The sequence below is a fragment of the Amblyomma mixtum genome, chromosome 4 (genome assembly GCF_055824585.1).
Source record: "Amblyomma mixtum isolate Tamu chromosome 4, ASM5582458v1, whole genome shotgun sequence".
NCBI lineage: Eukaryota > Metazoa > Arthropoda > Arachnida > Ixodida > Ixodidae > Amblyomma > Amblyomma mixtum.
This window is the reverse complement of record NC_143015.1, coordinates 119,994,081-120,019,004: the sequence shown is the minus strand read 5'-3', so window position 1 is coordinate 120,019,004 and position 24,924 is coordinate 119,994,081. Positions and strand designations below refer to the sequence as shown.

The window sequence follows — 24,924 nt, the reverse complement described above, 5'->3', positions numbered from 1 at the left end:
CATGAAACCGTGGGGTTGACGACTTCCGGAATCTTAAACATGCGGACGTTTCGGAGGCCCCAAGCAAAACTAATGTGATATGTCAAAAGATGGCGACAATCGCGCTTCTCGCCATTGTCAAGACAAGCCAAGAGAAGCCGACGTTTTTTTTTTAGTCACCCTTTGCAACTTTGTCTGCTCTGTATACGCAGTACGTACACAGTGTGAAGAGGATGCTTCAGCCGCGTTGCCTTTTCGACAGCGCATCCGAAGATGAAGACTTCGAAGGATTTATGTAAAAATAAAATGTTATGGTCATAAGGAGAGTTCTTTGACTTCTTTTTTCTTTTGTGCTAAAACGTGGGCGGGTATTGGGCGGGTATGGCGTGAGTGTTGCCTTTTTCGATCAGTTAGCATTTCTTAAGAACTTCTCACACGTATGGTGCATTTCGCGATGGTCGCATAAGCATGTTTAATTAAGCCTCACCGGCCTAACCTGGTAAATTGGGGTGCGTCTTATACACGCGTGCGTCTTATATACCAACTTTTTCAATGACAGCCTGCATATATGGCAGGTGCGTCTTATACACCGGAAAATACGGTACACTTAAAACTTCCCAATTTATTTAAGCTTATTTTGTACGATAATGCACAAACAGATACAGGAAATGGAGAAAGGGCTTGCAACGGCACAATGCCGCACTACTTCAGACCAGGGAGGTGGAGAGACAGACAGGACAACAACGCAAGACAAAGCATTCAGAACAAATTGGCCAAAGAGCATAAGCTGTACAGGCTACAAATCGCAGTGGCACACTATACTCCACTACACAATTTTTTGGCAATGGAGCCAAAGCTACACAGCCAAAATGCACCTTTTCTTACCCCACAGCCCCTGTTGCAGTTATCAGTTCATCTGCACTTGTCTTTTATGTGCCTCAGGGCGTATTTTTTGCGTTGTCTGTTCCGAAATTAGTGCACCCCTATGTCATTACGAATGACCAACTAGCCCCCTTTAAAGCACTGCTGAAGCTATAAGTTTTCTGTTAAAACATATTATATTGTTAACTCTTAATATCTAAGGCATCTTTCTAAGATAAATCTGCATTTTCTTCACTAGAAGAACAGAAAAGAACAGTTGCTTTGATTATAACGACTTGTTTAGAGAGATCCAGTTCCACGAAGCTTCCATAGATGGCGCCAGCTCCGACAGTGATGGAGCGAAAAAATCACGCAGCAGGCTGCGTGCGGATGAACTGTTGCCGGAGTTACAGAGCCTGCACCTTTCCCTTCATCACCAAAAAATCACCAACCCTTCATCACCAGCTGTCACCCAGAACAGCGGACAGCAGACAATCGTAAACAACTGGCCACACTGCCCTCCTATGTGTAGACACCCATGCAGCTGCGGTAGCTAATAATAATATGGGCTAGCTTGAAGGCTGGCTCTTCTGCCCACTGACATCATCAGGGTAGCAGACAAGCGGGGAGGTGTGTCGCCCTAATCGGTTGCGAGCTACTGCGAGCAGCGATTTTTAAAAAAATTGCTTCTAAATTATAGGGTCCACGCAGAGCTTTGAAATTTGACTCGCAAAGAGCACCTCTACGGATCTGTTGCACTAGAATATGCCCATCGAAATCATTTCAGGGTCCCTTTAAACAACCGTACAATGTACCAAGGCCTGAACTGGCACTACATGAAAATGATGGAAAACGAGGCCTGGCATAGCCATGTGCTTCAGTTTGCGAGCATGCAGCATTGGCAGCATGAAAAGTGCAGCTGTATGCGGCCAAGTTCGAGCAACGCAAGTCAGCAAGCTGCTGAATTACAGGCCTTTTTCTCGTACCAGCTGTCCCGTTTCCCAATCCCAGTCTAGCATTAAGCCTTTACAGTAGCATGCAGAAAGACCAGCCACATCAACTGATCAGCCAAACTACGTGCACATGGATATATTGTAACTTGATGTGACGACCCACTGGTACAGCTGCAACGGAAAAAGATTAGCACAAGTGACTCATGACCGGAGCGGAAAAATTGCGAGACACGGCGCTATTGTAGCCGTACGCGCAGATAGCGAGAGTGCCTAGCACATTCCACTTTCCAAACTGGGGGTGGCCGATAGAAAGCAGCTCATCTAAAAGCAGGCACTACCACACATTACTTTTGACAGTGCATCCCCAGCACATTTTTAAAGGAAAACGGTGATAAAGATAACAATGATCGCCACGCCAGCGCAAAAAAATAAATAAAACGAGATTATGTGCTGAGCCACCTTACACATGCTTTGGCTGATAACAGATCTACAGGCGTTCGTTTAAGATGTTACTTTTCAGATGGGCGAATGTCTAGGTGGGCTGCTTTCTGACGGCCACCCCCGCTTTAGGAAATGGAATGTTCCTGACACTCTTGCTATCGGTGTACTCGGCAACAATAGCGCCGCGTGTCGCAATTTTTTTGCTCCGGTCATGATTCACTTGTGCCATTATTTTTCCGTTGCAGCTGTACAAATGACACAACTGTCACTGGCATTTTGCGCTGGAGCCTTTTCCTCTGTACCCTGTTTTCATATTGAGCCCACAAGTGAAGGGAAAAGAGGTGCTCGTTATGGCATACATTATGGAAGCCAAAAGCCACCGAAACCAACGAGTATGGGGGGTGTCTTTATTTTTTTCCTGTCAATTGTGCTGCTGTTTTTGTTTGTGCTCATGCACCCCACTCATTGCACTTCTTGCAAACTACTTATTACTAGCTTAAGTAGCTACTGAAATAAAAAGCTCCTTTATTTGAACTGCCAGCTTATGACTGACAGTGCGTGGCCACATGGCTACAATCAATATGGTGATGCACTGTCTGCAGTTATGACAAGCTGTCCGAGGCCCCTACATCTGGCAGTCGCTGGCAGAAACTGAGAGCTACAGGCAAAAAAAACCCTACATTCATTTTTCGCCACATATACGCCAATACGAAAAGCTTTAGTCACTAGACCTTCGTCACAAACACCTGTTGGCAACCCCCAAGAATCTGTCTTGCAAATGGTCCATCCGCACCTGCCCAAGAAGAAAGACGTAAACCAGCATACACTCACTTGCGCAGCCGCTCGCAGTATCCCCGAGAGCCAAAGCAGATGGAGAGCCGTTCGATGATGGCCGGCAGCAATCGCGAAGCCAGCTCAGAGTCCCCGTACTGCTCAAAGGTCTTCAGATAACACCTGGGGTGACGACGACAGTTTCACGGACAAAGCATATGAACATCCCACAGTGAACAGCTGGCTGATTGCAACTACTCAAGCAAATAACTTTAATGCGCATTAAATTTGAAAGTTCTGTGTGTTCCATTGGCCTGTGCTTGAATATGCGTACACAGCGTGGAATACTTTGGCAATGACTGACATTCGTAAATTGAAAAAGAGTTCACAACTTAGGGGTGCACACAATTTTCTACAACTACTGTAGGAATTGCACCGTAACAACCGCAGAAGACAGTCTTGGCTGAAAGGCCTTTGAAAATTCCTTCGCTCAAAGTTATTCCCCAGCATACCGCATTTATTCGAATCTAGGCCAATATTTTTTTTTTTAAGAAACGCGAGATATGAAACTCTAGGTTGGCTTAGATTCGAGGACTTCGTCATACTCACAAAATACGGCAACGCATAAAAAATAAGAAAAAATATAGCGTGCAGATGGTGCCCCCATAAAATGCCAACAGAAGATGGCTCTACAGCTATCATAATCCGTAGCCAATGCCAATAAAAGCACACATGATATAATGTTCTAGAACATTTACACAAGTGCTTTACTTTGCTGAAGAAAATTTTACCATCATAGCAAAAAGCAAAAATGCCGAAGTAAAATTATTGAGCTGGGAGCCATAACATAAGTGGAAGTTTGGTTCTAGAAAATTAATTGTCACACCCTGGCTGCACTCCGGACTAACCAAGAGGACCGCGCACTTTATGATTTGTCTGCTGAGGTAGCAAAGGAACTACTCCTTGACCATCGCGCAAGCCAGAACACGGTATCTTCATGCCGTTTATGTAGTGTCGCACTGACGGTTGCTTGTTACGGTTCCGATAATTTTCAATGTCCTTACATGCAGTGGGAAAACCTACTTAACGAAGCAACAGCTTCCAGTCGGCGATAAGCCTGAGCAGACAGCGCTACACTAGCCAGTAAGGCTCAGCTAAGTGATCGAGCCTTCCTATCTGCAATGGCGTGTAATACCTCATAACTCACGGTCGCTATACTGAATCCCTAAGAAGCCTTTGTCTCAACACGTTCCTGGTCCCAGCTCTTCCTCAGTTTTCTGTTGTGGCCTGCTATAACTGGAAATACTGACCTGTTTCGGTTGAAACCAAATTTCAAAAAATGAATTCGGCATACGCTTAGCAGTATTTTTAGGCTTGGACCGAAAAGTCCAAGCCCTAGATATAACTCTCGTCCATATCGCCCTGCCGCGGTGGCTCAGTGGTTAGGGCGCTCGACTGCTGATCTCAAGGATGCAGCGGCCGCATGTCGACAAAGGCGAAATGCAAGGTGCCCACGTATTATCGCGCTCACTATGAACTACACCGCGCTATCGCCGGCCCGAGCGTAACTCATAGCCGATGTCGCTTCGGGATGTTAAACCTCCTTAAACCAAACCACACCTTCACACCTGGTCGTGTGAACTGCGGACGATTGTAGTCAATGCCGGCGCGCACTGTCGATGACACGGTGCACAAGGCAAGCCAAACCATTTTGCGGGCACCTCCTGCTTGCACATCCCATGGGTCACAGGGTTTCTTGCCACCTGGTTTTGTATTTGGTGAATGCACCCACTTCGTGGCAGTCACTGCAGCAACGCGCGAAGTTTGCGATACTTTTTCAGCGGCGGCATTTACCTCCAGCTATCAGTCAAGATTTTGAGATATGCACAATTCGTCGAGAAAACACTTCCAGGTAAAGGGTCATATAAATGCACGGCGCGGTGGGGAGCGGCTCGACTCCGCAGAAAATTTCGACTAAACCGATATTTTGAGATATGCGAATTAGAGGTGACGAAACTTTACTGAATTACTCTTGCTGCTCGTTTTGCCTGGTGTTTCTTCTAAAATTGCTCGTATATCTTCGCAAATGCACGCGAGCAAAATAAAGTGGAAAGCGAGGGTTTCAGGAATGTGCGACATCATTTGCGCCACTGAAAGACAAAAAACCGATGCCGTGAAGTTGGTAATAAAACGAGCTTGTTTTCCGATAAGTATTACTTCGTTACACCGAAGTTCAACTTCTTGTCCGTCTTGAATATAAGACAAACGAAAGCATTGCTCTCTCTTCCAGTCCAGCGACGGAAAAAAAAGTTCAGCATGCGGCCTATACTACTGTTGCCATCTGCCCAGAGCAGATGGATAAGGGCAGCAGCACCTCCCTCTCCGGTAGGTGGCGCTAGTTTTGACAGGCCTCCTTTCCAGTGTGCATATTTTTTCTTTACAGCCACCTCTCGGTGTGAGACCCCCAGATGGTGTGCACTGGAAGGGAGGCAGGGGTGCTGCGGCAGAACATACTCAAAGGCAGAGAAAAGCAACTCACCCGAGCAAGTCTGGCGCATGCTCCGAGCAGCGTATCACCTTCGGATGGTTGGCCAGGTCAGCGATCAGGGCATGGAATTTGCCAACGCTGCGAGGCAGCGCAGGACTCTTTTTAATGCATTATGCCTACATTCTTCCTTTTGCCGAGTCCACTCTCTCGCGTTCCCTATGTCTGTTCGTCTCATGTCCATTTTCCTCGTGCCTGTACATTCCTGTCTATCCATCCACAGATGGACTGGATAACAATCAAGAGCGCTTTTTGTCTCTGGAGGCCTGTATTATGTACACAGTCAAGTAACAGACAAAGAAGCGCAATAGAAAGAGCGGACAGCAAGCTCACTGGAATGCATTTCTGAATGGGTAATGCAAGCAGAGCAAGGATTGTTCACCGGCTGCTCACCGCAGAGTGAGTTGCATAAAAACTCGCTTGGCCATGGACCACAAGTCAGTGTTGTTGACAGAAAGAGAGAAAACATCAGACAACACTGACACAAACTACAGTTAAACCTGGATGTAACGAAGTTGAAAAAAGTAGGGGATTTTTCGTTACATCCAGGTTCTCGTCACATGCAGTTTTCGCGAGAAGACCCGAAGGGCAATATGCAGTACGGAAACCAAAATAAAAAATAAATGTAGGTGAAATCACCTTGAAAATGTTTACAGGAAACCACGCGAACAGGTGGGTTCATATCAGCTTCACAAAATTTTCTTAATGACACTTTATGTGCCATATACTACAACATCACACACATGACGCACTGCCAGGGATTCATCTTTCAGGCTTTCAGCAAGGCACTCTTTGTGCACTCAGATGCCCTTTTCACCAGCAGCACTACCATGAGACAAGCACAAGATGACTTTTATAAAAACTAGCAGCTTTTAGCAACCTTCTCAACACAACTGAAATGACAGAGCATCTACCCTTACTTGTAAGTTGCTTCTGCTGCATCGCCTACAAGATCGGCACAACACAATGAGCAAACACTCTAAAGCAATGTTCTCGGAGCATGCAGTTTTGATGCCACGTTAGGGAAGCATAATGCCTATCGCGAAAAAAACCTAAGCTGAGGAAATTCCATGCAAAATGCTTTTGAATGTAGCATATGGTTCCTAATCTGGCTCAGTCTAAACTTAATGAGCAATGCGACAACCAACCCAGAACAAACCACCCACGCAGTGCTGACTTCAACAACGAGATAACGAAAACAGTGTGCACATGACGTCACACGCACGCCAAGCGAAACGGACGTGTGCAGAGCCTGTACTGGGTGCTCATTGTATTGTCACAATCCCTGGCATTTTCCTGAATTTTCCGGGTGCACAAAATATTGCTCACAATTCCGGGTCATCAGACAGCCTGGTGACTGCCCTTGTAAAAGCATACAAACGAGGTGCAACCGAAAGGCCTCAACAGAAATTTACTCTTTCATTGTGTATCCAGCATTTCAGTGCATCAAGAATACTCTTGATTCTAATCTACCCGTCTTCAAACCAAAAATTTTCCACTTCAATGCCCTGATTTTCTCATGCTATGCCAACTTTTCCCTTGACAACCACGGGCAAGATAAAAAAAAGAAATATATTCACATGCATGCAAGTCCTAGCTGAATGCTAACGCATGGCAATTCCAGTTCTGTTTCGAGGCTGCATTGCTAGCAATTTCACAGTTTACTTCCCACCATCGCAGTAGAATGCATTACATGACATCTCAAGGAGCAATGACATTCACCTGTCGAATGTGTCTCCAATGCCACTGACATCACGCAGCACGAACTTGAGCATGGACTTGAGCATCTCGGGATTTGCCTGCTGGATGGATGAGGACTGGCGCTTGAGGCGTGTGCCGTCCGAGGCTTCCCTCTCAAGGATTAGGGCTGCCGTCAGTGCCGGCAGGTCCACCAGACTATGGAACACCTGCGGGTGAGGTGACATCTAACGCTGCACTCCGTGCAACCCATAGAGTTTCTTACTATTACCTAGAGGGAAAGCTGGCGGCCCGTCTATGGGAGTTTGCATGGCGGCCCCTTGAGACCACTTCAGCCACCATGGGCGCTCAAAGCATCATGGGGCGGTGAGCTACTTGTTGCGGAACTGCAACTTTTGGCCAAAAAATAATAGAAAAATAAAGCTGTTTGATAACTACAAATGTCCTAACATTCAATATCTGGTCTAATGATTGCAACAAACAATAGAAAAGCATTTAAGTGCAAAGTTTGCCCAAAATAAGAGACGACTCGCTCTCCTATTGGCCAAGTAGTGAACACTATAAAAACTAATATTTCGTAATTACCAGGCGCACTTTTAAAAGTAAATATGTTTTAAAAAAAAATGTTGTTGCTTAAACACTATAAAAGTGTTTTTAATGGCATTTAGAAAAAGTGAAACCTTTTATTGGCGTCGTGTGCTATTGCAGTTTCTTTACTATGGTTTTAGCACACTGCATTCGCGCCAAAGTCGTCTGCCATGGAGGAGTTTTTTTTTTCCTCCATGTCGTCTGCGCACACACGAACAGCGTTTTTGGAATGAAACATCTTAGTAGTGCCACTCCGTGCTCCCCAAAAACTACGACTGTCTCGCAACAAGTAGCTCACCGGCCCATGATGCTTTGAGCGTCCATGGTGGCTGAAGTGCTTCGCCGCCAGCTTTCCCTCTAGGTAATAGTAAGAAACTCTATGGTGCAACCCTCAGTGGTTGGTACAGCCGCATCACCCTGCTCAACGGTGGCATGCCTTGCCCAATTCCCAATGAGATTCTCTCCTTGCAGTTCAAAAGCGGGCATTACGAGCTATTGGAAAAATACAGTTATTGCGCAGCTGCCGGCCTTTGCTTAGGTCTTATGGAATACTAGAAATAAGTAAACTGCACTGCGCTCGGGTGGACGTCAATGAGTAGTTACTCCCTTATTACAAATCTACTCCACCTTGGGGGATTCCCCTAAACATTTGGTCAACATACAAACTATGTCTCGAAATATTACGCCAGTACAAACTGGACAAAATAACCTTCGAAACCACTTATCACACTAAACTTAGCACATACGAACTTCGGAAACAATGTATGGAAACACCTCGTGTATGCACAAATTACGGTTTTCAGAGGTTAGGATGGCAAATTCCTGACTTAATTAATCAATACCCTATTATTCTGGATATTGCACGCAGCACCCCCTCTATACGTAAATACAAAATGGTAATTAAAACAATGCTCATAAATGAACCTTAAAGATAAAAACTGAACATATACCTATCACTTGTGTATGTTTTGTAAATATTGCTATGGTCGAATTGTGGTTAAAGTATGCTGTTTGTTTTTCTGCTGAAAGCCAGTGTTTTGTAAGGATGTCTTAATATATTGTGTAAAAATAATGAATGTGTTTCTATCATGTAATGCTTTTGTTGATTTTTGTAGCCAGTGGTGCCGCCTGTCATCCGGGTGGCGTGGCCTCGTCAGGCAATGTATGCCTTTTGCCACGTCACCCTGGACAACCTCTTCGTTGTCTGAAATAAATTCTGAATGAATGAATGAATGAATGAATGAATGAATGAATGAATGAATGAATGAATGAATGAATGAATGAATGAATTCAGTGTGTTTTTTGATCGCAACTGCGCTCAGCTGACAAAACAGGCCCAACCAGAGTTTCACTGTTTGAAGTTCTCACTGCACCTCTGTACTGCGGATAATTCCCAATTGCACCACAAGCTCTGAGCGTAAGTTCGGCTTGGGAGTTTCTTGAAATGTGTTTTCGTTCTACACTCTGCACCATTTTCAGCCTGAATGCATTATACTATTTTCATGCCTCATGAACATGGGCATGTTCATTCCAGTTGTTATAAGCCGCACAAAGAGAGTGTTCAAAGGCAAACAAGGCAAGGTAGGCACCTCAACTACACTCTTGGCTGACATGAATGCTGGAACAATGACGAGGAACTGCCTCTTGAACTGCTGCGGGTTCCAGGCAAAGATCTGAAAAAGGCACCAAAGGACATACAGTGTTCACTAGCAGCCCAAGCTTAATAAGCTGTTGCTCTCAGGTCCTCAGCATCGCAAATAAGAATTTCAAAACAATCACGCAAATTTTTTGACGCAAGCATTACCACCGGAATAACAGTACTTTTATTTATTTATTTATTTATTTATACACAGTACCTACAGCGCCCTCACTGGGGCATTATTGTAGGGGGGAAACATCATAAATAAGAACAAACATCTAGTACACAATAAATTAGGCAAATGATGCGGTCTACAGAGAAAATACAGAAAACCATTGTAGAAAGGCAAACATACCCTAAACACACACACACACAAAAAAGATACATTTTAAAATACAGCACTGCTTAAAGGAATAATCAACTTTGTAAAAATTTCAAAAAAAGCAACATGATACACTCGGACAAGAATTATTGCACTTATATTGACAGATGGCTTTGCAAATCGGCCAGAAACGATGTAGGAGGAGCGGTAGCGACCCGAGAAGGGAGACAGTTGCAGTCATGCACTGTTCGGGGGAAAAACCTATATTTGAATACGTTTATACGGCTATTGTACTCGCGCACCTTAAGTGGGTGGTCAGTGCGGGCAGAAATGTAGCTGGGTTCATTAATGTATTTCTCTTTTGGAATTCCAGTTTTATTATTAAGCACATTATAAAAGAAAGAGAGTCTCAAATATTTGCGCCTGTTTTCAAGTAACGGCCATCCCAACTTCTCGCGCAAACCAGAAGAACTTTTTTGGAAATTGTAATCGGCAGACACAAACCTAGCAGCCCGTTTCTGGACGCGCTCCAGCTCCTCAATATTCAGTTTTGTATGTGGGTCCCAAACCGCGCAAGCATACTCAAGTATCGGACGTACAGTAGACATGTATAATGTCTCCTTCAGCATAAGGGGAGCATCCTTAAAGTTATGTCTGAGAAAGTTAGAAAAATTTTGGCTCACAGGTACAAGCCAGGCATTCCTCATAATGATGCACACCATGATAGTGTAACAATCAACAGAACTTGCAACGCAGAGGATGTCATCAGAGCTTGCTTTGTAGAACTGTACAAGACCAAGCTTGCTACACTTGAGTGAAAACAGCACAGTTCCCTACAGCATTTCTGCATCATGCACCATGGCACACTGAGCAGCTACAAACGCCTGGGCTGCACAACCACCACGTCACAGGCCGTACACTCTCCAGGTTACGCTTCAGCAAGGAACACCCCAGCAATGAAGGAAAGCTCGCAGGTGCAGCAACGATGGACCAAGGGAATGTCAGGACTAAAGGATGAGAAAACAAAATAGCATTCAGCGAGAGACAGGAGCTAAAATTATACCAGGGCATCAACACACAATGTTGTGAACATAATTCTATGCAGATGAGACTATCTACAAGATAGTCTCATCTTGTAGAATTCGTTCACTGATTACTGCAGAACTACATACGAGATGTTTTCCACTTTCTAAGTGGTTTTCCTCTTTGCACATATCTAAAAGTCACTCTCAGATTCAGTGGTGAAATAATCATAAATTTCTCAATTTTAAGCAAAAAATTTGTTCCCTGGCTGTACGTGATGTGGGGATTGGGAGTGATCTAAGTGTGCATCTGCTGGAGAAATGCCCCATGGGGAGCGGAATCCATGCACTCTTGTCCCTTCCAATCTCCCTCCCTCGCATCCCCACATTTAAAGGTGTTGTTCCGGCTTTTTTTTTTTTTTTTTTCGCCAGGCCAGGCTACCACTGTAGCCTCTCATGCGGTTCTCGCGTAAGCAAAAAGTTGGCTCTAAAGACGCGGAAATTAGGACGACGGGAAATGAGAAGCAATGGGTGACCGTAATGTTATCTTGTACTCCAGACAGTAGAAGGTTTTCCCCCTGCATTATCTTCAACCGGAAGACATTGCCGAAAAAAGAATTCAATCCTGGTGTGATCATCCGTCGTAATAAAAAGGGGTGGATGACAGCGGACATGTTCAAGGACTGGCACCGCACCGTTTAGTTCCGTCATCCTGGAGTGCTGCTGAGGCCACATTCAATGCTGGTTGTGGATGCGTTCAAGGGACACACCACAAGCTTTGAGGTACTTGTGGTGTAACTACATTCAATGGCTGTAAACCTTGATGTTCTTTTTCTTTTTAGTGAAGTAGTCTTTATGACTGTAGACACTAAAAACTGTGATAACGAAGTTATGAAAAGGGGAATGTTTTTCTTCCTGGTTTGAATGATCAGTGGCTTCCTTCGTATGTGTGGCACAACGAGCCTGCTCATTCAAAAGCCCTTGTTTGTGACAACAAAGTCATTTTTCTGTTTTACATCTTGATTAGGTTTGGTTTATTGGGGTTTAACGTCCCAAAGCAACTGAGGCTATGAGGGACGCCGTAGTGGAGGGCTCCGGAAATTTCGACCACCTGGGGTTCTTTAACGTGCACTGACATCGCACAGCACACGGGCCTCTAGAATTTCTCCTCCAAAGAAATTCAGCCGCCGTGGCCAGGATCGAACCCGCGTCTTTCGGGTCAGCAGCCGAGCGCCGTAACCACTGAGCCACCGCGGCAGGGCACATCTTGATTAGCTGTGGATGGTTTGTATTTCTCTTCACAGACGGGACTGCTGCTAATATAAATAAGCAATGTGATACTTACTGCTGCCACAAAATGTATAATGTTCCTTTTGCTTTTTTCTTGATAACCTTCTCAGCAGTATGTGCATGAAACCATATTTGATGTGGCTTTCTAGTCTTCTTGATGATGATTTATGGTCTCAATGTTACCATAGCTGTGATAAAAATGCGTTTTCTCCTGCACGTCCTGTTAGCTAAGGATGTTTTACCTGCATTTCTGTTGCTATTATTTGCTTTACTTCATATACTTTCTCATCTCATCTTCAAAACTTCACTCTCCTTTCACACTGCTGAGCTCTGCACACATTGAAGAAAAACAATTTTCTCAGAGTCAGCTGCTGCAAACCTCTTGAGAGGGCTCGGCATGTCAACGGAGCGTAGCGTCAGAAGCTAGCGCCACCTAGCGGAAAGCACAGTGGCGACCAATAGGAGAGTGGCCAACATGCCAGGCATCTCAAAAGTAGAGGAGGTGTCAGCCTGACCTGGCTGGTTCTCTGTTATTGCCAGTGACAATGCACAATGGGCCATCAACATGCGACCTTCGTCGTCAATATGTGCTCCGCTTATCCCACATCCAGTCTTGCGTTGTGTAGGGCGCGATGTAAGTGCGAAGTGCCGGTTAACCCCTCAATAATGAAATCAAACTTAAAGGGACAGTGAGGAGAGCTCTATTAATATTTTTTTTAAAGCAAAATCCGCTATTTTGGCATTTCATGGCTTTGTTGCCACTTGGCCGGCAGCGAAAGATGCATTTATTTCTCAGAAATTTGGATTCGAAGTTGAAAAAGTTTTTCCCGCCGCTCTGATTCAAACTTGGGATTCTCTTATGACGACACAGGACTAAGTGACGTGAAACATGACGTGCACATGACGTAACGCAGACTCCGTAATTTCTGGCGGCCAGCAGTGCGGCCTAGCAACAGCCGAAAAGAAAGCTACCGGCGGCCGTACGTTGAAGGCATCTATTGGCTATTGCTGCCGTGGCTACCGTCGCTTCGTTTACGTTTGCACCGGCGTTTTGCCAGCGTTACGATGGATCCCACTCTCGAAGTCGTCAATGAAGTTCTCGCAAATAGACACCTTTAGCATACCGTGTGCCTTGTTACCGTTAGCGGAATACCGGGAGCCCGCCTACCCCCAGTGAGCGGATGCTGATTGGTCCCAATGCTGCAGGCGCGCGCGTAGCTGCCGGTACGTGGCGCCATCTGGCGATGTCAAGGAGATTTGCGCATGCATTGGCTGTGCCTCAGAGATTCGTGGCTTCTCGTGTCCTAGTGTTGCTAGAACCATTGGTTCTAGCAACACTGTTTTGTCCTATGACGTCATCACGCTTGTACTTGCGAGTCTGGCCTGTGGCGGTGATACCTGTATTTTGGTTCTTGCTCTTTTCTACGTTACAAGAGCTTTGTTGTCAGTATGAGTGGCGTTTTTGTAATCGGGAGCTGGTATTCTGTCGATAGAAGCCAACTTCAATTTCTCCTCAGTGTCCCTCTAAGAGGCAATGCCGGCAGCAGCCCCACTAACCTTGAGCAGGGCGGGAAAGTATTTCTCGGTTGCACCTGCATCGCACATGGCGGCCAGGTTGCGCACAGTGAAGTGGACCACCTGCAGCGCACTGGACGTGTTCAGGCAGGCACGTGACCCAGGACCCAAGAAGAACTGGCTCAGCAAGTCATCCGTCTTGTGCAGCACCGCTGCCCCTGGAGAAAAGTTCCCCTCGGCTATACTTTGCACGGCACACACAGGGCGCTAAGTTTTATTCAACACAATCAGTTCTATCCCAGTGTCAAATAGAAATAGGTGGTAAAACAGCTAGTCACCCGTTGGAACGCAGCACATCTCTGCTTATTTCACAAGTTCTTCCACAACTTTCCAGAAGCCAACCGATTAATTCCACGTGTGCATCACATTTCCCGCCATAACCATCCGAATGCCGTTTACCCTGAATGTGCACACACCACAACATTCCAGCAATCATTTTTCTTAAAGACTGCCCGTGATTGGAATGACCTCTCTGCTAAAGTGGCCACCATCATGAATTATCGACTGTTCGAGATCACTATCGAGGAAGCCTATTCATCAACGTAATTTTTGTCCATTTTCTTATTAATGTATAATATTTTTTCCGTGTTATCCCCACCCCTCATGTAATGTTCCGATAGGGGCCTTTGAGGAATAATAAATAAATAAATAAATAAAATAAGTTAGTCCTGTGTATGAAATATGCAAGGTGCTTCATTTCATTCAATACAATACAGTTAAACCTCGATGCAAGAAACTTCAGTGCAACGAAATCATCTATGTAACCAACTATTTCAGTTTTCACGTCCATAGAACACCGTGTATTTTTGGCTTCAATATAACGAAGAAGAATTTGCCGCACTTTGAATGTTACGATATTTCAGTGCTGGCTGGAAACGAACTCGTGGAAAAACTGTTACGAGTGATTGAGCGGAGCGCGTAAGCAATACAGAAGAACAACTCAGGGGAGGCTATCACTGCCCGAGCTGCGCACAAGAAAGTGTGCTGAAAGTCATGTGTACCATGCTGTAACGCGGAATTATCACATGATCAGCACATGTGTGTAAGATGTCACAAATGACGTCACAGGTGGCACCACTGCTCCCCAGTCTCTCCTCGGCTGACGCTCGGTCCCCTGACTGAACGGACGCTCAATGGCGCTGAAGCGGGTGCCTGTGTCTCCTGCTAACAAGCACGCTCGCTTTCGCCTAAACGCACATAAGGTGGCTTAAGTGCTCCCCTGAATTATTGCAAAGTAAACTGCCATTTTACCGACTTCGTCAAATTGAGGTTTCACTGTATATTTAATAAATTTCATTTAAAAATTAATTAGAAATGTGTTACATAAGTAAGCAGTAAACGTTTACAAAAATGTTTGAATAGCATATCACCTTGTCAAGTTAGCCCTAAGAGGTGCTCTGGAGCTGGTTTTATGAAAATCTGCACTGAATAAAATGAACAGCCCAGCATGAAAAGATGAAATGACGTTTTGGCTCCCACACAGGAGCCTTATTCACAATGAAGGCGAAGTGGAAATTGTTGCCTTAATTACAGCCCAAGTCAGATCCTAGACACCTAGCGTATACTTGGTGTAGACTGCTATCACAACGGTTCAGCATATCTGTTGTCATTCAGATAATCAGCGACTGGAGATATAGCCGCGATAATCGGTTCTTTTCTTTTGCAAGGACACGTGCCTGTTCCCAGTCAGTGCTTTGGCCAGTAGATACTGAGTGTTCGGCAAGTGCATTTGAAGCCACCCATCGATTCTTCCCGTCATTCTGGTGGTCTCGAAATCTTCGTGCGAAATCACCAGCACATGTAACTGCACATACCACACGAGGAAACATTTCCTTCTTCAGTGGATCCTTCACACACGCCAATTCATTCCTAAATTTGTGAGCTGGCACATGCGCAATCTGTACAGCGTAGCGACGCAGTATGCATGCCAGTGTTTCACTGACCCCTGGGACGTACGGAACTGAGACCCATTTTTGGGTGCCTCAAGTCGGGTGCAATGCAGGACAGGCGAGCTGGCGCTCCGCGGAGTCCATAGAACGCCCTGGTTAGCCACATGCAGGCAAAGAATGACGTATGTGCAATGAGTGAGCCGCCTTTTCTTCGTTTTTCGTGCATATTCTTTCTTTTCTGCGGAGGAGCAAGGCAACCATGGAACACTTTTAGGAAGCAGGGTGGACGGAAGTGAAATGAAGGTAGTGGCTGGTATGAGTTGGCTTTCTGTACACACTGAAGGTAACAACTGAAGACTCTCGGAAGACGGGTACTTCCAGGAATGGAAGGCAGCCACTGACTTCTTCTTCAACGGCAAACTGTTTTGCTGGTTCCATGCTGTTCAGGCGTACGTTGAAGGCATCCAGGAATTATTTCTTCAGGACGCAAAAGCAATCGTCCACGTACCTCACAAAAACTTTGGGGGGATGTGTCAAAGAAGCAAGAGCACTAGTTTCCAGGTCTTCCATTGTCAGATTGGCCGCAGTGACAGAAATAGGTGCCCCCATTGCTGCTCTATGAACCTGCTTGTACAGCACTTGCTCGTAAGTGAAGCAAGTGTTTAAGAGACAGAATCGAAGAAGTCGAGCCAAATCCTGCACGTCGATTGCAGACCTTTCAGGCAGTCTGCGGTCAGCTTCAAGGGCAGAGGTGCAGACATCCATGACAAGGTCTATTGGCACGCTTGTAAATAGCGACTTCACGCCGAATGAAACCATGATTTCACCCGCGCTGATTTCAGGGTCTCGGACCTTCTCGATAAAGTCGCAGGTGTTCCGTATGTGCATGAGGCTCCTGCCAACCAGTGGCAAAATAACTCGGTGTAAAAATTTGGACAGGTTTTGAAGGGGTGAATGCACAAAATCCACAACAGGACGCAATGGGACACCAGGCTTGTGGATCTTCGGAAGACCATGGATGGAAACATCCTGAAGACGTCAGCCAGTACCTTCTGCAGCTCTCTTTGAATCTTTGCTGTCGGATACTGCAAGTGTGAGCGTCTTCCAAGAGGGCCATCATTTTCTTTCGGTAGTTGCACTTGTCCAAGAATACGGTTGTGCTACCCTTGTCCGCTAGCAGAATAACAATGTCAAGATTAGTGCGCAGGCTTTTGTTATCCTCTTTTTCCTGGCACGACAGGGGTAAGACTACGGGCGTAGCTTGGAAAGGATGCTGACAACGTGTGTACATCTCGGCGGGACAGCTCGACCATGTTCACAGTACATTCAGCAGCGCAAACAACTCTCCTAGCGATGGGCTCAGGACCAGTGTTGAAGTTCAGGCCGACGCTCAAAAGAGAAAGTTCAGCCTTCTTCGGATTGTAGGACGATAGGTTGTGAACACACTTTCGGGGGGTCCCGGGACAGGTCCTTACCGCAAGACATCAGCCTTTCCAGTTTGTTTTCGTTGGAACACCCATCCTGGCGTGATTGTAGGCCAGCCTGGAAGTTTGTGTGCAGTTGGATGCTAGCAAACTCTCCAGGGCAGTAGTACTCCAATCGACGTCTAGCAAAGAAGGCATCGCTTTCAAGCTTCCTCATGTAGTCGTTACACACAAGGATCCTTGCCCGGAGTAGGAACCGCTCAGCCCTCGAGACTGTGCTTAGTCCAGACTTCCTGGAAACTGGCCGATGCAACTGAAGAGAGTGAGGAACCACACCTTGCGCTTTGCAGGCAAGGTTGAACTTGAGGTGTCCCCTGAACGCAGCAATCCGTGTGCCGAATGCGCAGCCTTGTACATCGGTGAGTCCGCACGAAGATTTCGAGACCACCAGAATGACTTGAAGAATCGACGGGTAGCGGCTTCAAGCGCACTTGAAGAACACTCTGTATCTACTGGCCAAAGCACTGACTGGGAACAGGCACGTGTCCTTGCAAAAAAAAGAACCAAACATTGCGGCCCTATCTCCAGTCGCTGATTATCCAAATGACAACAGATGCGCTGAACCATTGTGATAGCAGTCTACGCCAAGTGTACGCTCAGTGTCTGGCATTAGACTTGGGCCGTATTTGAGGCAACAATTTCCGCTTCGCCTACATTGTGAACAAGGCTCCTGTTTGTGAGCAAAAACGTCAATTCATCTTTCTTTTGGTGGTGCCTTTCATTCTTTAGTCACTTCATAGGAACGTGAACTTTTTCACAACCGATATTTTGGACTCTCCAGAGTCCAGGAGTTCAATTTTTCGGACTGAAATAGAAGCCAACAATACTGGTGAGATGATTTTTCAACCGAAAAATTTGTTTTTCCTACTTATTACAGATGGAAATAAGCATCGCTGTTGCAACCAACCGGTTCTCTGCCACTGTGAAAGGCGCAATCTTGGATTTAAACGGAATCAATTGGATAGGCTGGCTTGGATAGGCTTGGCTATCTGTTCACCATGGCTGCCACTTGAGATGGCCTACAAAGTGCATGCAGTCACATTAAAAATGGGGCAGCAACCACTGCGGCTTGGAAGGCACAACCCGCGGTGTGGGGGAGGGGGAGGCATGCATTTGGAGGTGCTCACATCCTCTCGTGGATTACGTTTGGTTTGGTTTATTGGGGTTTAACGTCCCAAAGCGACTGAGGCTATGAGAGACGGCGTAGTGAAGGGCTCCGGAAATCTCGACCACCTGGGGTTCTTTAACGTGCACTGACATCGCACAGCACACGGGCCTCTAGAATTTCGCCTACAAGAAATTCAGCCGCCGCGGCGGGGATCAAACCCGCGTCTTTCGAGTCAGCAGCCGAGCGCCGTAACCACTGAGCCACCGCGCCGGGGCCGTGGATTACGTCTCTTGGTCTTCGCGAGCATCATTGCTCACGGAAACAGGCTGCTCTTGTTTTACGCGGCTCATGCATTCCTTTGCAGCACGACCTGGGACTACTTCACTTTGTGAGTGATTGTTGTGACACGAGGTGATGCGAACATGAGGAGAGCACGATAGTGGATCAGATAGTCTAATATTATCGCTTGCAAGCAGAACGAGGGGGGAGAAGCAGAGTGCGCAATTTTTAAAGTTGGTTTTTCACAGAAAGATTACTTTTGGGTCCCGCCGAGTCCGATCGGCGACTGTATCCCCCTATTTGGTCAAATGTTCAGGGGAATCCCCCTGGGTGGAGTAGATTTGTAGTATGTATCGTTCCAATAAGGGAGTAATTACTCATTGACGTCCACCTGAGCGCAGCCATACGGCTACAAAGGAAAGCTATACAGCTTTCTCAGAAACTTCGTAGTTGAAGAAAAATTCGTCCTTGTCCGGGGTTAGAACCCGGGACCACCGCTTCGCCGGAGCAGTCGCTCTACCAATTGAGCTAACCAGGACGGCAAGCTTATGGTAGGGCGAGAGCGAATTGATTAATAACTCGAAGTGGGAACAGTGTTGGTCAAATATTTAGAGGAATCCCCCTGGGTGGAGTAGATTTGTAATAAGGGAGTAGTAATTACTCATTGACTGCTCCGGTGAAGCGGTGGTCCCGGGTTCTAACCCCAGACCAGGACGAATTTTTCTTTAACTGCGAAGTTTCTGAGAAAGCTGTATAGCTTTCCTTTGTAGCCGTATGGCTGCGCTTGGGTGGATGTCATTGAGTAATTACTCCCTTATTATCCCCCTATTTCAATCCCACAATGGCTGTTTGCACGCTCGCTTGCGTGCCACTCTGCTCATCTTAATGCACCTCTGAAATGCAGTACAGTCCAACCTCGTTATAACGAAGTCGCATTTTGCGCGGAAATTCGTTCGTTATATCCAACATTCGTTATAAAAGTATGCACTCAAATTCCCGCAGAAAAGGTCGCTAATAAGCCCAAGTAAAGAGTACTTTAAGATGGACAGCACAGGGTTGAAAAAATGCACTATTTTTGAATTTAACGCGTGGTATAAGCATATGAAACCTCGCCTTACATTTCGCACTGGAAAGCAAGAGCGAACTCACAAATCGGGATGCATGGCCAGGTGCAAAAACTGATTTATTTAAAAAACGACGTAATCTCCGTTTGGCGGCACTTCACACTATTTGACAGGTTATATTTCTCGACGAAATCAACACAGAGCCGCGCTTTCCCGATGTCAGCTGATTTGGCCACAGGTAGGTTCTCGAGGTGCCCCTTCAACTTCCTGGCCATGTCAGTGGCCTCGGTGCTGCTGAGAGCTCGCACTTCGCCATCTTCACATGCATCGCTGTTTCTAGCATCATCTGCAGAAACCACCTGATCAGCAATTTCTTGGTCGGTCAGTTTGGGCGCCACAGCCAAGTTGTCATCTGCACAGATGAATTCCTCGAACGTAACGTTCGGAACCGCCAGCTGACGCCATGTCGTCTCGCCGAAATTGTCCGCTTGCCTCCCAGTTGCATGCGGAAGCTTTCTGCCTACTTCTTGCAGTTCTCGGCGCCAACGGCTGCTTCTTCGCCAGACAAGACGTGGCAAACAATCCGATGGCAGTCATTAAATCGCTGCAGCCAGCCACTGCTTGCATGAAAGTCATTGTGGCCTCTGACGGAAGTGAGACTTCTCGCCTTCATTTGAAGGACGGCACCAGACACAGGCAGGTTACGCGCTATAACGTCCTTGAACCATGCAAACAAGGCATCTTCAACATCCTGTCTTGCTGTCATTCTTCACAGCGCCTGCAGAGTGGGCGTTTGCAATCTTTGCCTTGCGCTCAAGATAGCCATCTTATCTAGATAGATAAGAGTGCTAGGCGCAACACCGAAGCCCGTGGCAATGACTTTTCCTTGCGCCCGCTGTCAACTACCCTGAATATCTTTATCTTCGTTTCAAGCGAAACTGCTGTTTGTTAAGACGCGTTAAGATTGAACTGCAGAGATAGCGCGCGCGGGTCGGAAATTGTGACGGCAGGGGTGGCCGGGGAGCGAGCATCGGTTCGATCACGTGCCAGTCACGTGCTAGGCAGCCGTTGATGCTAGATTCATTCGCTCTCCCTAGATGGCGTCGCGTGCGGAAGCGCGGGTGATTCAAACACATTTTAAGTGCGCGCGCTTCAAAAAATCAAAATTTAGCGTGTTTTGAGATTTTTCCTACTTGTTTGCGCATTTTGAGCCCTGTGAATACAAAAACTGCTTCGTTATAACCGATACAGTGTCAAATTTTGAATTTTTCGTTTCGTTATACAGATAGAACTCCCTTAGAAATAGAGCATGTCCAACCAAACTTTTCTTTCACTTCGTTATATCCGATAATTCGTTGTATCCGTGTTTGTTATAACGAGGTTCGACTGTACATTCACACACCCCATTTCTCCTCTTCTCCACCCTGACGGACGACTCACCGTGGTGGAGGAAGAACTCGAGCACAGCAGTGGCCAGTGCCACCCGGTGGAGTAGGTGGCCGGTGGCCAGCCTCTGCACCACCAGCACCAGCTCGGGCACCTGGCTGCCATCCAGCTGACACACCAGGTCCAGGGCCCGCACCACTTCCACCAGGCACTGCGCACCACAGGGTGTCAGGACACTACCACCATCACAAAATCAATCTCCTCCTCACCAGGTGCTGCAGCTCCAAGTCTTCAGCATGCACAGGCTCTGAAAGAGAGAGGACGACACACCACGCTGTGAGCTGCACAGGTCGTGCAACTAGCCAGTCCGGATTTCCCCGCAAAAGAGTCCGTACTTTGAACACGTGCAAGGCAAAAGAACTCATCCTGCAAAGAGTGAGTGAGTGAGAGTGAGAGAGTGGAGTGAGTGAGAGAGAGAGTGCGTGAGTGAGAGAGAGAGAGTGACTGAGTGAGAGAGTGAGTTAGTGAGAGTGCGTGAGTGAGAGTGACTGAGAGAGTGAGAGAGAGAGTGAGTGAGAGAGTAAGTGAGTGAGAGAGTAAGTGAGTGAGAGAGTGCATGAGTGAGAGAGAGAGAGTGACTGAGTGAGAGAGAGTGAGTGAGAGAGTGCGTGAGTGAGAGAGAGAGAGAGTGACTGAGTGAGAGAGAGTTAGTGAGAGTGCGTGAGTGAGAGTGACAGAGAGAGTGAGTGAGAGAGTGCATGAGTGAGAGAGAGAGAGTGACTGAGTGAGAGTGAGTGAGTGAGTGAGAGAGAGAGTGACTGAGTGAGAGAGAGTTAGTGAGAGTACGTGAGTGAGAGTGACTGAGAGAGTGAGAGAGAGAGAGAGTGAGTGAGAGAGTGCATGAGTGAGAGAGAGAGAGTGACTGAGTGAGAGAGTGCGTGAGTGAAAGAGAGAGAGTGACTGAGTGAGTTAGTGAGAGTGACTGAGAGAGTGAGTGAGAGAGTGCATGAGTGAGAGAGAGAGAGTGACTGAGTGAGTGAGTGAGTGAGAGAGAAAGTGACTGAGTGAGAGAGTGACTGAGAGAGAGAGAGTGAGTGAGTGCGTGAGTGAGAGAGTGACTGAGAGAGTGCGTGAGTGAGAGAGTGACTGAGAGAGAGAGAGTGAGTGAGAGTGACTGAGTGAGAGAGTGAGAAGGCAGGAGAAAACCCAGCCTGTTTTCAACGAGTGATGCACGAGGGAGAAACACTGCTGGTAAGACATTCACAATTGCCGCCGCATGACGGAAGCAAGGGTGCCTAGGAGAAGAACAAAACAGAAGACGACGTAGCCAGTGAACTTTTCGAGCCACAGCCTTCAAGCTGTATTGCCTGCAACCACAACTGTCCAGCGGCTACTTGCAACTCAGCTCGCAGGACGACTTCAGAACAGGAGCCCTGGCCAGCCTCCTTTCTCTCTTTCGTCCGGTGCTCACATCGTTGGACTGCAGGCCTCTCTCCAAGTGCCCATTTGTGTATCATGTCGTGCACCAATTGCAGTGCAAAAATACCTACTCACCAGCCACCTCAAAGTGCAATAGCACTGACAGCATTAGCCACTAAAGGGCAACAGCAGAGGATTCTGGACATTTTGAGCAGCTAATTTTATTCTATTTCTTGGACCCCGCTCTCTTAGGTGTGATTCTGTGACGAGTCAGCAGAGCAACCATAAAACAGAAAAAAAAAGACAACAGCAGGAAACCAAAACTAAAACAAAGGTCTCAACCAACATACGGCATTACGAATGACGAGCAACCCAAGTAAAAGCATCAAGAAAGCTCCTGAGTGCATGTTGAACTGGTGACAGTAAGGGACAATTACATTCATTATACATAAGAAATGACAAAAAACAAGATCAAAACTTTCCCAATGACAATAGGAATGCAAGGCTGCCTGTAGAGATCATCCTGTCTGAGGCCACCAGGCAGGAAACTTTATAATTAATTCGCACAGAACCAAAGTGCCGCTCGGCTGCGAAATTGGGCACAAAAGATCCGAAGGTTCAGTAAGAGATACCACATTTTCAGTGAAATTTGACAGCCTAAAGAAGAAAACAAACTGCAGGAGCGCTTTAGGCTCCACTGACATCACACTGAGTCAGCCACAGCTCCTGGTTTCAGTGCCTCAGCAGCTCTAGTGACCAGATCAGCCTCTGCTCAATTATTCCAGACACTGCCAAAAAGACAGCACCAGCACATGACCACAGCTACATCTTAAATTGGCCACACCAGCTGCTCGATCGCCCATGAGCAAGAACCAGAACTCTTTAAAGGTGCACTGAAGAGGAATCTGAACTCGTCTTTTTGCCGCGGGAACTCAATCTACACGTTCCCAGCATTCTTAGAAACTGCGACTTATTGCCCAGTGTGGCCGATTTCCCTAATTAAATCGAATTAACGTCCGGCTCCCGCCTTTATTTTTTTAATTCTGCCTCGTACGGTGGGCGGAGTCGACCGACGCGGGGAGTGCCTTTCACCCAGTCCCGTGGCGGCTTGCCGCTCTGCCATCGGCGGGGTAATACGTAGTAGTCCGTAGAAGCAAATAGTCCGTGCGTATTTTTATTTCTGCGGGCTTATTTTGCGGTTATATTATCTGCGAATGAAACTATTTATTCATGGAAACCTAAAAAACAAAATGAAGCGAAAGCAAAGCCTCCACGGAGCTGGGTGAAAGGCACTCCCCGCGTCGGTCGACTCCGCCCACCGTACGAGGCAGAATTCAAAAAGAAGGCGGAAGCCGGGCGTTAATTCGATTTAATTAGGGAAATCGGCCACACAGGGCAATAAGTTGCTGTTTCTAAGAATGCTCGGAACGTGTAGATTGAGTTCCCGCGGCAAAAAAACGAGTTCAGATTCCTCTTCAGTGCACCTTTAAGGGGAGACGAGGGTCTTAAAACTAACTTTTTTATTTACGGCTGGAATCTCAAGAAATTTTGCACACAGATGTGTTTTTCTCTTGTAATTCCAAATATGTAATTATAATTGAGCTGGTGGTCTTAAATCTTGAAAAGTCTAGAAATGTAATTAGGTCATTTCTTACGCATCTTTAATGAACTTTCTCATTGCATTTTGTTGCTTTTAATTGCATGAATTGATAGCCAGAGAGTTCCCATACCCGATGACATTCTTCGTTTTTCTCTAAAGGCATGTCATCCTGACATACTGTGTCAAGAGTAAAAGGTTGCCGTATTTTACACTGCAACTCATTAAGCTAATTGTAAATTGCTATATATACGTGGCCTAAACAAAAAAAAAAGTAAGAATGTCGTCGAGTATGGGAATTCTCTGGCTATTAATTCATGTAATTAAAAGCAACAAAATGCAATGAGAAAGTTCATTAAAGCTGCGTAAGAAATTACCTACTTAACTCTATAATTCAAGATAACTTTTTATCTAAGACCACCAGCACAATTATGACTACATTTTTGGAATCAGAAGAGAAAAACACATCTGTGTGCAAAATTTCATGAGATTCTAGCCATAAATAAAAAGGTCAGTTTTAAGACCCTCATCCCCCCTTAAAGATGCCCGTTTCAAATCTCCACCCGGCTACCGAAACCTGACAGTGCCAGCAGACTGCCAAGCCACCTGCAACACTCAGATGAACAGCTCAGCACAAGGTGGAGAAACCAACGCTTGCAGGGTATCACAAATAACTCGCCTCCCACCCAATAGATGGCATCTGCTGTCGGCCAACCTACGTAAAGTGGCCAAGGGGTTTCGAAGCCTCGTTAAACTGGACTTCAAGGGATCAGGAAAAGTGTCCACATTATCGAAAGTCTGAATTAACCAATGTCCTCACAAAAATTGCCAGAAACCATTCACATTATACTAAATTTATTTGGAGAAAACCAGGGCGGTACTAGCCTACTTTTGAGATGAAAGCTGTGCCGCAACAATTTCTGTGCATAACGTCACATGCGTTATGGCCTGCACATTCTCGCTACTGTTAATGCAAAAATGTCTCGCTATTCAACCGTCTACGATACCCGCTCT

The 24,924-nt window shown here is 46.3% G+C and overlaps 1 pseudogene across 1 annotated transcript in view; it reads right to left on the bottom strand.

Moving 5' to 3' along the window:
- The window catches only part of LOC149348087 (AP-5 complex subunit zeta-1-like), a 54,114-nt pseudogene that overhangs the window by 14,470 nt on the left and 14,720 nt on the right, over window positions 1-24,924 (bottom strand). The window contains exons 7-13 of the transcript XR_016282576.1: window positions 21,164-21,201; window positions 20,949-21,105; window positions 13,667-13,842; window positions 9,426-9,509; window positions 7,273-7,457; window positions 5,545-5,631; window positions 3,066-3,188 (exon numbers count right to left, since the gene is read on the bottom strand). The product of XR_016282576.1 is annotated as an AP-5 complex subunit zeta-1-like (transcript). The remainder of the gene's footprint in view (window positions 1-3,065; window positions 3,189-5,544; window positions 5,632-7,272; window positions 7,458-9,425; window positions 9,510-13,666; window positions 13,843-20,948; window positions 21,106-21,163; window positions 21,202-24,924) is intronic.